Source organism: Vipera ursinii (genome assembly GCF_947247035.1).
Source record: "Vipera ursinii genome assembly, chromosome: 4".
Lineage (NCBI taxonomy): Eukaryota > Metazoa > Chordata > Lepidosauria > Squamata > Viperidae > Vipera > Vipera ursinii.
In genome coordinates, this window is record NC_139514.1 from 26,060,119 (window position 1) to 26,074,693 (window position 14,575).

At 40.7% G+C, this 14,575-nt stretch overlaps 1 long non-coding RNA gene across 1 annotated transcript in view; it reads right to left on the minus strand.

Moving 5' to 3' along the window:
* Window positions 1-5,191: 5,191 nt before the first annotated feature.
* Window positions 5,192-14,575, minus strand: part of LOC310639903 — a 160,174-nt gene continuing 150,790 nt past the window's right edge. The window contains exon 2 of the long non-coding RNA XR_014492428.1: window positions 5,192-5,640. This is a non-coding gene — a long non-coding RNA (uncharacterized lncRNA). The remainder of the gene's footprint in view (window positions 5,641-14,575) is intronic.

Genomic DNA, 14,575 nt, shown 5'->3' on the forward strand with positions numbered 1-14,575 from the left:
CTGTTCCTCCCCATCCAGACCCGAACCGCCTGCAGGCATCGGGACATCACATCGAGGGCATCACTGGGGTGGTTTGGGGTAGAAATAAAAAGCTGGGTATCATCCGCATATTGATGATACCCAACCCCAAAATCACGAATGATCTCACCCAGCAGCTTCATATAGATGTTGAACAGGAGAGGCAAGAGGACCGACCCCTGAGGGACTCCACAAATGAGAGGCCTCGAGGCCGACCTCTGCCCTCCTGCCAACACCGACTGTGAACGTCCCAGGAGGTAGGAGGAGAACCACCGTAAGACGGTGCCTCCCACTCCCAATCCCTGAAGATGCCGCAGTAAGATACCATGGTCGATGGTATCAAAAGCCACTGAGAGGTCTAACAGGACTAGGACAGAGGAGCAACCCCTGTCCCGAGCCCGCCAGAGATCATTCACCAGCGCGACCAATGCCGTCTCCATGCTGTACCCGGGCCTGAAGCCCGATTGGTACGGGTCTAGATAATCAGCTTCCTCCAGGAACAAAGGAAGCTGCTGCGCCACCACACTCTCGACAACCTTCGCAAGAAAGCGAAGGTTGGAGACCGGACGATAGTTGTTTAACACAGCTGGGTCCAGGGCAGGCTTCTTGAGGAGGGGTCTCACCACCGCCTCCTTCAAGGTGGCGGGAAAACTACCCTCGCTCAAAGAAGCAGTTATCACTGCCTGGAGCCAGCCTCGTGTCCCCTCCCGAGCCGAATATACCAGCCAGGAGGGGCACGGGTCCAATAAACATGTGGTGGAGCTCAGCCTCCCCATAATCCTGTCCACCTCTTCTGGAGTCACAAGATCGAACTCCTCCCAGATGACATCGACAAGACCACCCATGTTCTCACCGTCAGACTCTGCCCAGTCGGAGTCCAAACCGGTCCGGATCCGAGCGATTTTGTCCGACAGATGCTGGCTAAACTCCTCGGCACGACCCTGCAAGCAGTATAAGAATAAGTACATCATCGTGGTACATTCCCAACAAGAGTTAATATTCTACAAAAGTTTTTGTACTATTCCAGTTGACATTTTCAGTTATATCTTTTAACACCAGCTTGACATGTGGAAATTAAAAAGTGAAGTTTCACATAAAGGGTAGTTAAAGGTTATTTCCTATTAACTTCGGGGAGTAAAGCTTCTGCTAAAATTATGGCTACAACAGTGGCTGGTTTAAAACCTTTAAGCAGAAGGTTCTTCCTCACATAATGGGGAAGATGAAGAGGGAAATTGTTCCCAGGGGTATGTGGAGAAGATAAGATAATGGAGCTTGTATTTCATACTTGCTAGAGGTAGTATACAGACACTAAAAAGAAATAAATCAAAATAAATCACGTTAAAAGAAAAAAAAACAAATAGGGGAAAGTTCCTTGAAATGGCAGGATGCAGGAAAACAAAGAAGATATTTCTGTCATGCTTACAGTAATAACATATACTACCATAATATAGTTTAAAAAGTATTATCCCCCTATCCCCCACAACAAAACAAAGCTGGAGCTAGGATTGCTATTTTTCAACAACTGCATTTAATATTTTAGTGGTAGTAGAAATCTGCTCTTCCCATGCAATAAAATTGCTCACTGGGGCAATGTCACCTGAGTAAATGAGAGATAAATAAACAATGTCTCTACTTTATCCTTTTGGCAAAAATTCAAAGCACCTTGAAAGGACATGGCATGTTTCTAAATGAAAAAAAAAATCCATTTCTGAATAGCCACATGTGCAAATAAAATTGGTCTCTAGATCTTATCAAAGCTTAAAGTGTGGAGGGAAATATATTTGTGTCTCTTTTGAGCAAAAAAAAATATATCTCTGTATTATAAATGAAATCCATTCTGAGTACTGAAAACATCCTGTTTTTGCATAAAATTCACTGGATAATTGCAGTTTTTATATCACTGATATAAAAGAAATCCCTGAGAAATCTTTCACAAGGCATAAGGAAAAGCAAAGGATATTAGATAAAAGCACAATTGTATTCTTGTAAATTCTTATTTCCTGAAGTGGCACCTGAAGAAGATATATTCTTAATGACTGAGCCCATTAAATATTTTAAAAACATCAGTAAGATATGCAGTTTAGAGGGTTTGCTAATGAAGGTGCATTTCTCATGAAGATAATTAATAAACATGCTGATGTTCAGAAGTGGGGAAGTTACAATGGCAGAGAGAGAGAAAGAGAGGGAGGGAGGGAGGGAGGGAGGGAGAATTAAATGCATGTTCTAGGCCTGTTGCCTGGCAGGGCCCAGAACCTTTTCTGCCATGGTATTCACCCTTTGGTTCCTTCTTCCCTTGAGATTAAAATGGCCCCATCCCTGTTGGCCTTTTGCAAGGCCTTAAAAACCTGGCTTTGTGCTTGGCCTGGGGCCTTGGCCATCAGTTAGAATCCATCTCCTGGTTGTATGGATGATGGATTTGATCATGCCTGGCTGCTATGTGTTTTTGTTTTTGGTTTGCATGTTTGTATTTTGTGTTTTCATTTTGTTTTATTATAAGAGTCATGTAAAAGAGCCTTGGTGGAGCAGTAGGCTAATGCCTCCTTAAGTAACACCAACTGCCTGCAATTAGTGCAGGTTCGAGTCCCACCAGGCTCAAGGTTGACTCAGCCTTCCATCCTTCCGAGGTAGGTAAAATGAGGACCCAGATTGTTGGGGGCAATTAAGCTGACTTTGTAATAATGCCGCTTGGGGGTGGGTGAAAGCCCTAATAAGCAGGCATATACATAGAATGAAGGCTACTGCTAAGCTTGTAAGCCGCCCTGAGTCTTCGGAGAAGGGCGGGATATAAATGGAATTAAAATAAAAAAATAAATAAAAGTGAGATGAGTGGCAATATAAATCAATTAAGTAAATAAATACATTTAAGATCTCACCTCACCCCAACACAAGTGAAACCAGATCCTAAGGAATTTGCCACTTAGTCATGATGCCATTATAGTTGCTGTTCTGTGCCCTAATTATAAAAAAGAAGTCTGAGATAAAAAATTTTTTTGATGAAGATTCTATTCCCTTCCACATCTCTTAATCAATATTTGAAATGGCAAAACTGCAGCAAGCTAGATTTTTTTTTAGGACAACTAAGCATTCAGTATGTTCATCAGTTGCTCAAGAATGACATGCCCATGGATCGTTGTGTTTGGATGCTTTTGAGAGAGGAAATATTTTTCCCTAAAGTCTCTGAAGCCTGCTGCTTTAATAATAAATGTTTGGCCAAAGAAAGAAGAAATGATCACATATGAACTTCTATCTATATCCTATTAATCATGATGTATCAGATACATTTCTACGTTTCTAAACAGAAGATTTAGCATTCAAAAGCTGCCAAGGTTTGGATGGGAAAATCTGGATCTTCTTGTAATTGACAAAGCATCAGAGGATCTGAACTTCAGAATAAGCTCAGAATAAAGTGACATTTTTTGTAACAGATGGATAATGATAAATACTGAAAAATAATTCAGTGGAATTTAGAGTAGATCAATGTTTCAAAATGAGGGAATGTATTTTTTTCAATATTTAAAATTCTTTTTCTTGCCTACCCCTTTTGCTGCCCACCCTGTCATTTATATCTAAATGTAGTCCTCAATTTACAACAGTTCATTTGTATGTTACAAATGTTACAATAGCACTGAAAAAGTGACTTATGGCCATTTTTCACACTTATGACCATTTTGCAGCATTCCCATGGTCATGTGATTAAAATTTGGTTGCTTGGCAACTGACATATATATGATGGTTGCAGTGTCCTGGGGTCAAGTGAGCAAAGTCAGTAGGGAAGCCAGATTCACTTAACAACCGTGTTACTAACTTAACAACTGTGGCAAGAAAGGTTGTAAAATGGGATAAAATTCACTTAACAAATGTTTTGCTTAGCAACACAAATTTGGGGCTCAATTGTGGTTACAATTCGAGGACTACCTGTATACATGTTATGGATAAATTTTTATTTCTGAAATAGTTACTGTCAAAGCAAATTTAATTGGATTTGCACAGCAAAGATTGCTTAAAACCAGGAATGATTCCTTACTAGATACCAGTTTGTTGTCTTTGGTGTTGGCTCTGGCTTAGCTTGCTTTAACTTGGTATCAACAGCCTTTGAAAATACACAATACTATTAATTGTTACAAGTTTTCCCCCCAGTTGCTGCTAGACATTTATTCAGTGTAAAGTTGACCAAACTCTAATAAATGCAATGTGACATTGCCTTTTTTTTTTGCAAGACATGGATGATGATTATACTTGCTGTCCTGTTTCCAGCTTTCAGATTGTACACAGCATTCAAGTGGAATAACCATTAAACAATGCATGCAGATATATATTTATTAGGGATGAACACAGGCCATTTAATCCCTTTAAGGTATATGATACAGACATAAAGAAACATGATTCAGTCTGGAATGGGCTGTTCTACCTGGATCTGGATGTTAGAAAAACTGAACTGAATTCTCCCATAATACGGAGGGGAAAAAATGGAGCTGCCATTTTTGTTTTATATGAATTATATGAAGTTTGTAGGAAAGCTGAAGTTTTAAGTACTGATCAACCATGCCTAATTTTCCTGCAGCACAAGGGCCTCTGAATCACACAAAGCCTTCAGCCTACCTACCTCTGTTAGTGACATGGATATGCTGGTACCTGAACAACCTCCTACTTATCTAATAGCTGGGAAGCAGGATACTTTAGTTAATAGCCATTTTGTGAATGAAGGCACTTCTCCCAGCTATGTTGGCACCTGTTTGTGTTCTCAAGACCTCCATCAATGTGCTTGTGGTGACATACAGGCATACACTCCAGATATTAAATGACATCATTCCTCTGGAGCTGAATTTGCATCTTCTCAGTGGCTGCTTGATACAGAGATCACCACCAAGCAGATAACGCACATCTGCAATACGATGTATATTTGTAATGGGTCCATCAAAAGAATCAATATATGTGAAATAATGATGCCACCGTGCTGAATGGTGGGTTGTCCAATTTTGAACAAAGTAGCATATGCAAGTGGCAATCTGTATTAAAGTTGAAAATCATCTTCTGATGGACTAGTGGCCATGAATCTAGGTCAGCTTTCCATTGCAAGCACTCTCAATATGGGTGGGGGAGGGAAAGGTGCTATACTTTCCAAGGTTTTTTTCACAATCCTTCAGTTTTATGGACAAAGACATTGGGTATATAATTTTCTTTTTTTTTCCAAAGAAAGAGAATTTTTTTCAACAACTTGGCCAGGCAGGATCTTCCTTAACAGTAACAACATCACTGCTACTGAAAAAACCCAAGGGTGGGAATTCTCTCTTGATACTTTACTTTCCAATTTAATTGAAGCCCAGGAAGTCAAGGAGGCTGAAGACAACCAGAAAAAGTCTTGATGTTCAAACACCTGGTGTTTATCTTCCAGGAAAGAAAGGTCTCTTTCATCAAATGGGACTAGAGGCTAAAACATATAAGGAACAGTTGCTGGAATTGGGTATGTCTAGTTTAACGAAGAGAAGGACGAGGGGGGACATGACAGCAGTGTTCCAATATCTCAGGGGCTGCCACAAAGAAGAGGGAGTCAAGCTATTCTCCAAAGCACCTGAAAGCAGGACAAGAAGCAACGGATGGAAACTAGTCAAGGAGGGAAGCAACCTAGAACAAAGGAGAAACTTCCTGACAGTTAGAACAATTAACCAGTGGAACAACCTGCCTCCAGAGGTGGTGAATGCTCCAACACTGGAGGTTTTTAAGAAGAGACTGGACAGCCATTTGCCTGAAATGGTATAGGGTTTCCTGCCTGAGCAGGGGGATTGGACTAGATGACCTTCAAGGTCCCTTCCAACGTTATTATTATCATTATCATTATCATCATTAACAAGTAAAAGAAAATAGTGGAGAAATCTCAATGCATAATAATAATAATAATAATAATAATAATAATAATAATAATAATAATAATAATAATAATAATAGTTGGAAGGGGTCTTGGAGGTCATCTAGTCCAACCCACTGCTCAGGCAGGAAACCCTATACCATTTTGGACAAATGGCTGTCCAGTCTCTTCTTAAAAACTTCCAGTGTTGGGAGCATTCACAGCTTCTGGAGGCAGGTTATTCCAATGGTTAATTGTTCTAACTGTCAGGAAGTTTCTTCTTAGTTCTAGGTTGCTTCTCTCCATGCCCAGCAATTGTGCATTATATTTGGGCATGCTTGTGTGGGCATGAAAGGAAGGGGGTGTCTGCTCATGCTATCTCTGCTGTGCCTTACTGATTTTTTCCCCCCTGCCTCTCCTGCTAGCAGTACAGACCATCACAGACTCTTTGAATGCATCACCAAACTGCTAATGCTGCGCTGCCCTCTCCCTCCTGCTTGGGTGGTTTTTGCAATGAGAGAGCTGCTGTAGCACTGCCATTTCAAAATGACCCCAGGCCATGTTGCGTCTCACATTCTACCTCTGCAATTCCTCTGGAAATACTGCCTGGAAATGGGAATGATCTTACCCACTTTCACTAGTCAGCTACTTTCTGCAGAAGCCTGGTCTCTTTCATGCATGCTGTGGCTCATTCTGCCCCCTCCCTCCTTTTTTTTGCAGGGTTTGTTCAGCTTTCAAGAAGAATCCCATTCTTCTGCCACTAAGTCTACCTCATTAGTATCAGCCTCTTGAAGCTCATACAGTACTGAAAGAAGTTGCAGTACGATTATTATGGCTTACCTCCTTGCTTAGTTAAAGACTTTTTAGCATTACTAAATAATTACATTTAAGGGGATCAAAGAAGATTGAATTTATTTCTAAGAGATTATGCTTTATTTAAATTTATTGGCTACCTAACCCAAATGGACTCTGGGTGGCAAAGGGGGGAAAAGATTGGAAAATATGTTGGAGAGATTAGAAAGGAGATAATTTGCTTTGTACCATGATGGTGAGGTTATTAAGTAGAGTGGATTTATGATACCATGGCAATACTATTGCAATGTAGATTTTCTACTACAACATAGATTTATCTCTAGGTAAAACACCCCACTGAAAAAGGCCAAAGATTAGTCAGAGTTTTGGAGGTTCAAGGCTTGGTCAAAATCTTGTGCTAACTCAGTGGTTATACTGGATTCTGATTTACCCATAATGTTACACTAATGATAGGCACAAAAGTCAAATCATATTGACTTATTGAATTCCATAATACTTCCAATCCCCAACTATATTAGAGAATAACATTTTTGACTAATTCAAGAATCAATATAAGATAATATTGATTCATAGGGAAGCTTGATATTTATTATTAAAAAAAACTGATCTGAGTCAGGCTTTTTGATTAATAAATGGGTCAGAACACAGACATCCTTTGGAATTTTCCTGTTTGAATTTTTGCAAAATTGTTCATGGTACCAGAATTATATAAAATATGCATTTCACAGAAAAATACAAAACTTCATGAAAAATGAATATTTTCTCTAAAACTGAAGGTTTACTGAAGAATTGAAAAGAACTATGAATTAATTCATGGGAAACTGAGGAGGACTAGTGGATTACTGGAAATAGATGCATCAAATCCATTCTTACATAACACTGTGAAAGGGAACACAGATTTTGCACATTAAGATCTTCTCCAATCTGATGTCTTCCAAGTATCTTGAAATTACAGTTACAAGCATTTTCTAGTGCAATCAGCCTCAACTGTTCAACCTTCAAAAAGGAAGACCATAAATTATAGTATAAAATCATGACAGTTTCCATATCCCGATGGTTCAGTTTGTGCTAGGGCTCTTTCAGGTGTTCCTTTTAGAAATGATTGATAGACTTTCTGTACCAATTCTATCATCTCAGAAATCTTCATGACAAGGCATACAATTGGAAGACAGAAAAAGGTATTTCATCATAGTAACCCACTAGACCAAAGCCATATTGGCCAAAGCCTTAGAACAGGGGTGTCAAACTGCCGGCCTGTGGGCTGGACATGTCATCTGGAAGCCGCACCTACCCCATTGCCGACAATAGCAAAACCGTCCCGATATGTTGCGCGATGTCACGTGATGTTGTGAATTTGACATGACTGCCTTACAAGATGAAGAAAGAAGTTCTAAACTTCAAAAAAAAATACTGATAGAAGGATAAATTAAATGGTGTGGCTACCATGATATGAAATATAGTTAGTTAACTAATTACAATGTAAGCTGAGAAACTAGCCAGATGTTGTGCATGATTGAAGTAAGGAAGTGGGGCTAGGTAGAAATAAAGACAGGAAAAAAAGAAAGGCTTTGGGGATAAAATAGGAATCCACTAGCTACTTGGATGAGGTTACTTGCAGGAGGATTTGGCACTGTAGCATCATGTACTTCAAGATGAGACTTTATTAGTCTTCTTCTGAATCAGTAAAATAATCAGTAAGGGAAGAAGATCATGACTGCAAGGACCATTGTACAAAATTGCTGAAGAAAAAATAACATTCATGGTTCTTGGTGGGGGGGAGATTCATTAAACTTCTTCCAAATTTAAAGAACAAATTTTCTCTCTTAAACTCCCATTATTCCAAATAAATGAATTTGATCTCTGTGAAAGTGAAGGTAGGGGCCACAGATGACCTACACAGGCTATACATTTTAAATTCCCCATCCAGATGTGACATATGTTGTATGTGTGTACATGATAACCTACTCCCCATCAACCTGTTACTGGGATGTGTAAGCTTTGAAAAGGATTAGGTATGTTCCTATTGAAGTGAAATTATTCATTGTATGTTAGAAGAGATGTGGAGTGGTTTCTGTGACAACTTTGTTTCATTGGGAGGTGCCAGAGTAGGTTAGAAGACAGGCAGCTTATTAACAAGGGTTGCGGGCTGAGTCTTCTTCAATCTTATATGAAGCATTTGGGAAGGCTAAGAGAATCAGGGAGGAGGAACAAACAAATAAGTAAATGATAAATGTATTAAGCCTGGTAAACTGTTCATGAAATTGTTTTGCCTATTATTAATAAACAAACATGATCCCCAAATGTAGCCCCAACTCCAAACTGAAAAATTGTGGCAGTAAGAATCAGGTAGCCAAATGTTGGTGATATGACCCAAGTGTAACCTGGAGGCTATCAAATACACTACAAATCATGAGTTGCCAAACAATTTTATTACGTATAGGTATAGTTGCCAAAAAGCACAGATTTTGATTCCTGTAACTAAAGAGAAAAAACTTATTGTTTTACTTACTGTTTAGAGATAGAAGAAATCTCCCTTCATTTCAGTTAGCAGTTGAGTCTCTTCAAATATTGAATCAAATAAATCTCAAATATCAAATCGTGAAATTTAAAATAATTTCTAACTAGAACACAACTGGTTTCTGCATTCAAGGCACATCAGGAATGCTTTCCAGGTAGCATTGAAAGCTATACTTAGTGCTCTAATCTTCAAAGTACTTCACACACGATAAAAGGTAAAGGTAAAGGTTCCCCCACACATGTGTGCTAGTCATTTCCAACTCTAGGGGCCGGTGCTCATCTCCGTTTCAAAGCCGAAGAGCCAGCGCTTGTCCGAGGACGTCTCTGTGGTCATGTGGCCGGCATGACTAGACGCCAAAGGCGCACGGAACGCTGTTACCTTCCCACCGTAGTGGTCCCTATTTTTCTACTTGCATTTTTATGTGCTTTTGAACTGCTAGGTTCGCAGAAGCTGGGACGAGTAACAGGCGCTCACTCTGTTAAGCGGCACTCGGGATTCGACCCGCCAAACTGCCGACCTTCTGATCGACAGGCTCAGCATCGATCACACACTATAGTTGTTGCTATATTTCATATTTTTATTTTATTGCAATTTTGCTTGCTTTTTTCTTCCTCTAGTTGTGTTCCTTTTATATCACTTCAAGACTTTTCATCAAAGGAATACTACATAAAAGATGTCCATTAAAAAAAATCCGTTATGTAGGAAAAGAAACAAGAATCAATATTACTTTCATGTTTTCTGATCAGGTCTGCAAGCGAGAAAAAAGCAACATGAAAATCAGCACAAGAAGGCCAAATTAGAAGTAATGTTAAACAGTTTTTTACACTTAATGGCCTTGGGTGTTTTCTCCCAAATGCAGCATACAGTATGTTAATTATGGAGACTATACCAAATTAGCAGGGAGAGGAAGACTCTGCTGCAGCCTTGATGAAAAGCCTGCTTCTGAAGCTGCTATTTGCGAAGAGAAAAAACTTTCTGCACTTGTATCAAAGAAGCAATTTCTTGCCAATGAAAATTGCAGCTTTTTCATCAGGACTAAAACAAGCAGAGAAAACTCCCTTTCAGCACCTGCTGCAAGCCTTTGTAGTCTTTTTAATTGGGCAGGAAACCCTGAAAAGGACAAACTTGAGATGTAACTTTCCCCCAAATGGGGAAACTATGAAGTGGCAACGATAACACATTCTGGCTGAAGACTGAGCTCATGCAATATAGAATGCTCACATTTTGCAGATAGCTGCTTACCAACTGAAGGTTACTCAATATTTCACCATACCCCACTTGAACCTGCTGCACTTCTATCGGTATTCGATTCACCTCCACTCCACTTTTGCCAGGAGCCTAAATTCTGATTCAGGGGAAGCATTTGCCATTTGAGAGACCCTCTCTGAAATATGTAAATGTGTAAATATTTATGTACACATTTATGCACAGAGACATTCAAGATTATCTTGACATCTCTTGTTGCTCTAAGGATGATACATACACACTACAACAAACCCAAGTTAGTATGCTCATATAACAATTTCAGCCAAACACATATCTCTAAAACAATACACCTTTCCAGTCAATTGACACATTCATACTTTATATCTGTATATGCTATAATTTGTATAACATTCAAACATATGAAAACTGACAATTCTGGCTAGCTAAAAGTTTCTGTTCTTGCTGTACAGAAAGACAAATTTTAATTCTCACTACAAAAAGATCTTGCAAAGTAAGAGAAGAAGCTAATGGAAATGTGGATGGTCCCCAAATCTTTGTCTGATGCTTTGTAAGAGATTTCTGATGCTCTTTTGAAGGAGACATTGCTGACTTTTTTCCTTTTTTTAAAAAAAAAAGTCCTTTTGCTGGAGAATGCTAGAGACTTAACTTGCTGATCATTTGGATTTAGTTCACAGCATATCTCTCTTTTTTGTAATTCCCTGAAAGAAAACTGAATAAACTCATTTTCCTTTCAAAATGCCTCAAATTGCAGAATTGCAGTTAACCATTTTAGATATTTTTGATTGTAATCAGATTGTCTTCCTCTATATATGTGGGTTTATATATTTCACCCGAGTGATAGTGACTACTCTGATACTTTGTTCTAGGCACTTTTATTGCAAGCATGACCGGAGGAAATGATACATAGCTAAAGCCACTTTAGATTCTAGAAGCAGATGAGAAACAGATTGTGGAAGGACCCTGAAACTCCCTAGGCTTCCTACTCATTCTTTCCCTGTCACAAGGTTTTTCCAAAAGGAGCTGGAATTGCATATTGTCATTATTCATGCCAGGCGAGATCCAAATTATCTGGAATAAAATAATCTACTATGGGGTCAGGCTACATTCAAATGAGATTGAATTTTATTCAACACTGGGACGTTCTCCTAGAAGTTGAACCTGCCAAACTTCAAAGGAAAGGTTTAAGACATTGGGGCTTCTGTCCAAACAAAACTGGAGGGGCAAAGATAACTCAACATTTATTATACGTTACCATGCCAGCGCTGCAGAGGAATCCAAAATGATCATTGTCCAAAGCAGCTCTTATGTTTTTTTCTGAGACTTCTATGTCTAATCTATAACGAACTTTCCCTTCCATTGGTACTGTATGCTTTGCTTACTGAGAGGTTTTCATTAGAAACTGTCTTTAATGTCCTAACTCAGTTCTGTAAATGCTGATGGGCAAATCTAAGAGTTTTCTGAAAACCAAAGTGTAAGCCAGGCTAGTTCAGAATCCTCCTAATGATGACAATAGATTTTGAATAGCCCAGTAGGACATTACACAGAACTCTCCTTTGGGGAATTAAATTCCCAAATCACTTGCTTGATATTTCCCTGATTTTTCATTTCTGATAGGGCTGCTTGAGAATGGCAAGAGAAATGAAATTCTTATCTTTATCTAATTTATCCACCAGCCAAAAAACTAAAGGAGAATGATGTTTCCTACATAAAATCAGCCATAACAGGGACAAAGGAATCGAGGAGACCAAGAATATATTCCTCTACTTAATATTTAACTAGCACCCCATCACACTGCACTCCTTCCAAAGTTGAGATAGCTCTATCTTGCCATCTTATAATTAGTCATTTTTACTGCATCTTGAAAAATCGTTCTTCCCCCTACCCGCTACAGCTGCTAGTTGTAATCTCTTTTGTTCACTCAAACAAAAGGAGGTTAGCTTGAAAATGAGAAAAGGAAGGGGAGTCCTTTTGAATTTATCTACCCCTGCTTTGCTGCTCTTTCTCCCACAGGCAGGCGGAATCAGCAAAGTGTACCATCACATCCCACATAGGCATTCCCTCATTAATTAATCCCAGGTGATTTTGCCCCTGCAGAGGATGGAACAGTTAAGGGGAAATGAATGAGTCCCCAGGATTCTTTCACTGGAATAGTAGAGATAATTGGGAAAAAAAAAGAAATACAGCGGAGATAGATAATCAGTTTTTTTCTTTTCAAAATTTGCTGGAAAGATATAAATTAATATTTGAAGATGGAAGAAAGAGACGTGGTTATTTCCATTTGCTGATAACCAAATCTATTTTGCCCTCGCTTTTTAAGGAGTTGACCTGTCCCATCTTGAGCAAAAAAAAAAAAAAAGGGGGGGGGGAGGGAAGTGGCCAGTGTCATTGATCAGTTTTAAATATTGGGGAGGAGGTGGGGGGGGAGAGAGAGAAGCCCATTTGTCCCCAAGATAACACCAGTGGTAAAAGATTCAGGCTGCACGTCCTCCTTACCTGAGGAAAATCAATGCGTCGGTTTTGCTTCCGAAGCCGGTCCTGAAGATCGCCGAGAGACAACCTCCGAGCAAGTGCCGGCGGAGGATCAACCAGCGTATCAAAGCAGCGGCGTCTCCCGCAGACGAAGGTCCAGCTGCTGCACGTGCCCGCGGCGGCGACTTTCGAGTGATTCGGCTCTTGGACGGTGGTCTCTCTCTCTCTCTCTCTCTCTCTCTCTCTCTCTCTCTCTCTCTCTCTCTCTCTCTCTCTCTCTCTCTCTCTCTCTCTCTCTCTCGCTCTCTGTTGCTCTCTGTTGCTCTCTCTCTCTCCCTCCGACTGGTGCGAAGCCGGTGCGAGGAGCTTCCTTACAAGCAGCGCCGCGGAACGCAGCTCAGGCTGGAGGCTGGCGGCTGGAGGGAGGCGAAGAGGTTTCCTTTAAGGCCCCCCTGCCCTCGGAAAAGCGCAGAGCTTTCGGCGGAGGATGCCGCAACACGCCCGAGCCACCTTAAGCGGGGGGAAAAAAAGCGGGCTAAAAAGCGAGGAAGGCAACTTGAGCAAAAGAAGAGGAGAAAAAAAAAGGGGGGGAGGGGGGCGCGACGACGAAAGCAGCGGCCAACAGACCAACCTGATAGGCGCCTATTCTGGTGCAGATGGTTAGTGAAGTGAAAGAGTCTCTCCGCTCTTTCTCCTCCCGCGCCCGGACCCCCTCCCGGCGCCTTTTATCCTCGACGGGCGCCAAAGCAAAAGCTCCTCCACGATTTCATTCCCTGGGCCGCCCCTGAGGGGGGTGGTGGTCTTCTGTTCGCTCGAACACGGACCCGGGAGACAATAGGAAGAAGCTACACGGCGGTAGCACCGTCCCCGGGATAAAGGGTTGCAAGAAGCAGCCCGTGCCGTCTCGCCGTGGGGCCACCCGGGGCGGCTTACAACCATTCCTAACTTGGTGGCTTCTCCAGATGTGCTGGACGGCGAGCCGTAGTAACGCCAACCTAAAGGCCCCTTGGCTTCGCTGGATGGAAATGATGAGAGCTGCCGTCCAACATTTGGACAGCATTTGCTGTAGATGGGGAAAGGCTGCTGGAAGAGTGAAAAGCTTCTACGATAAGGGCAGAATGGAGATGCTAAAAGGAAAGAGGGGGTTAGAAGAAATTAGAAGGAAATTAGAAGTGGGTTGGGTGGGGAGATAGAGCCCGATAATGTGGACAGCGTACAGTTTGTTCGGTTGCAAATTCCAGCATTCCGAGGAAGCTTAGACAAGAGATACCTGTTAATGAATTTCAGCAACATCTACCTACCTGGTTGTACAACATGGCAGCCATCCTAATGAGGGGCTTCTATTACATCTATTAATGAATTGGGTTAATCAGAGCAAAAGCTTATTACAGGATTTACATAAAACAATATGTAAAACCCCTGTTAGAACAAGCATTTTCTTCCAGCAAGGGAAATGTCTTTTGCAAGATAGTGCCTGTCCCCTGAGACTTGTGAGATTACAAATCCTGAACCTTTTTAAAAAAACAATCCTCCACTCATGCAAACACAAATTGCAATCTTCCCTTTGTAACCATGACACCTGAAGCTCCCTTTTGTGAGTTTTCAAGCATAATACAAAACTAAGTCTTTTGTTTCTTTCATGTTTTATTACTGTCTTAATATGGTCATTAATGTTACAGAATAAAGGC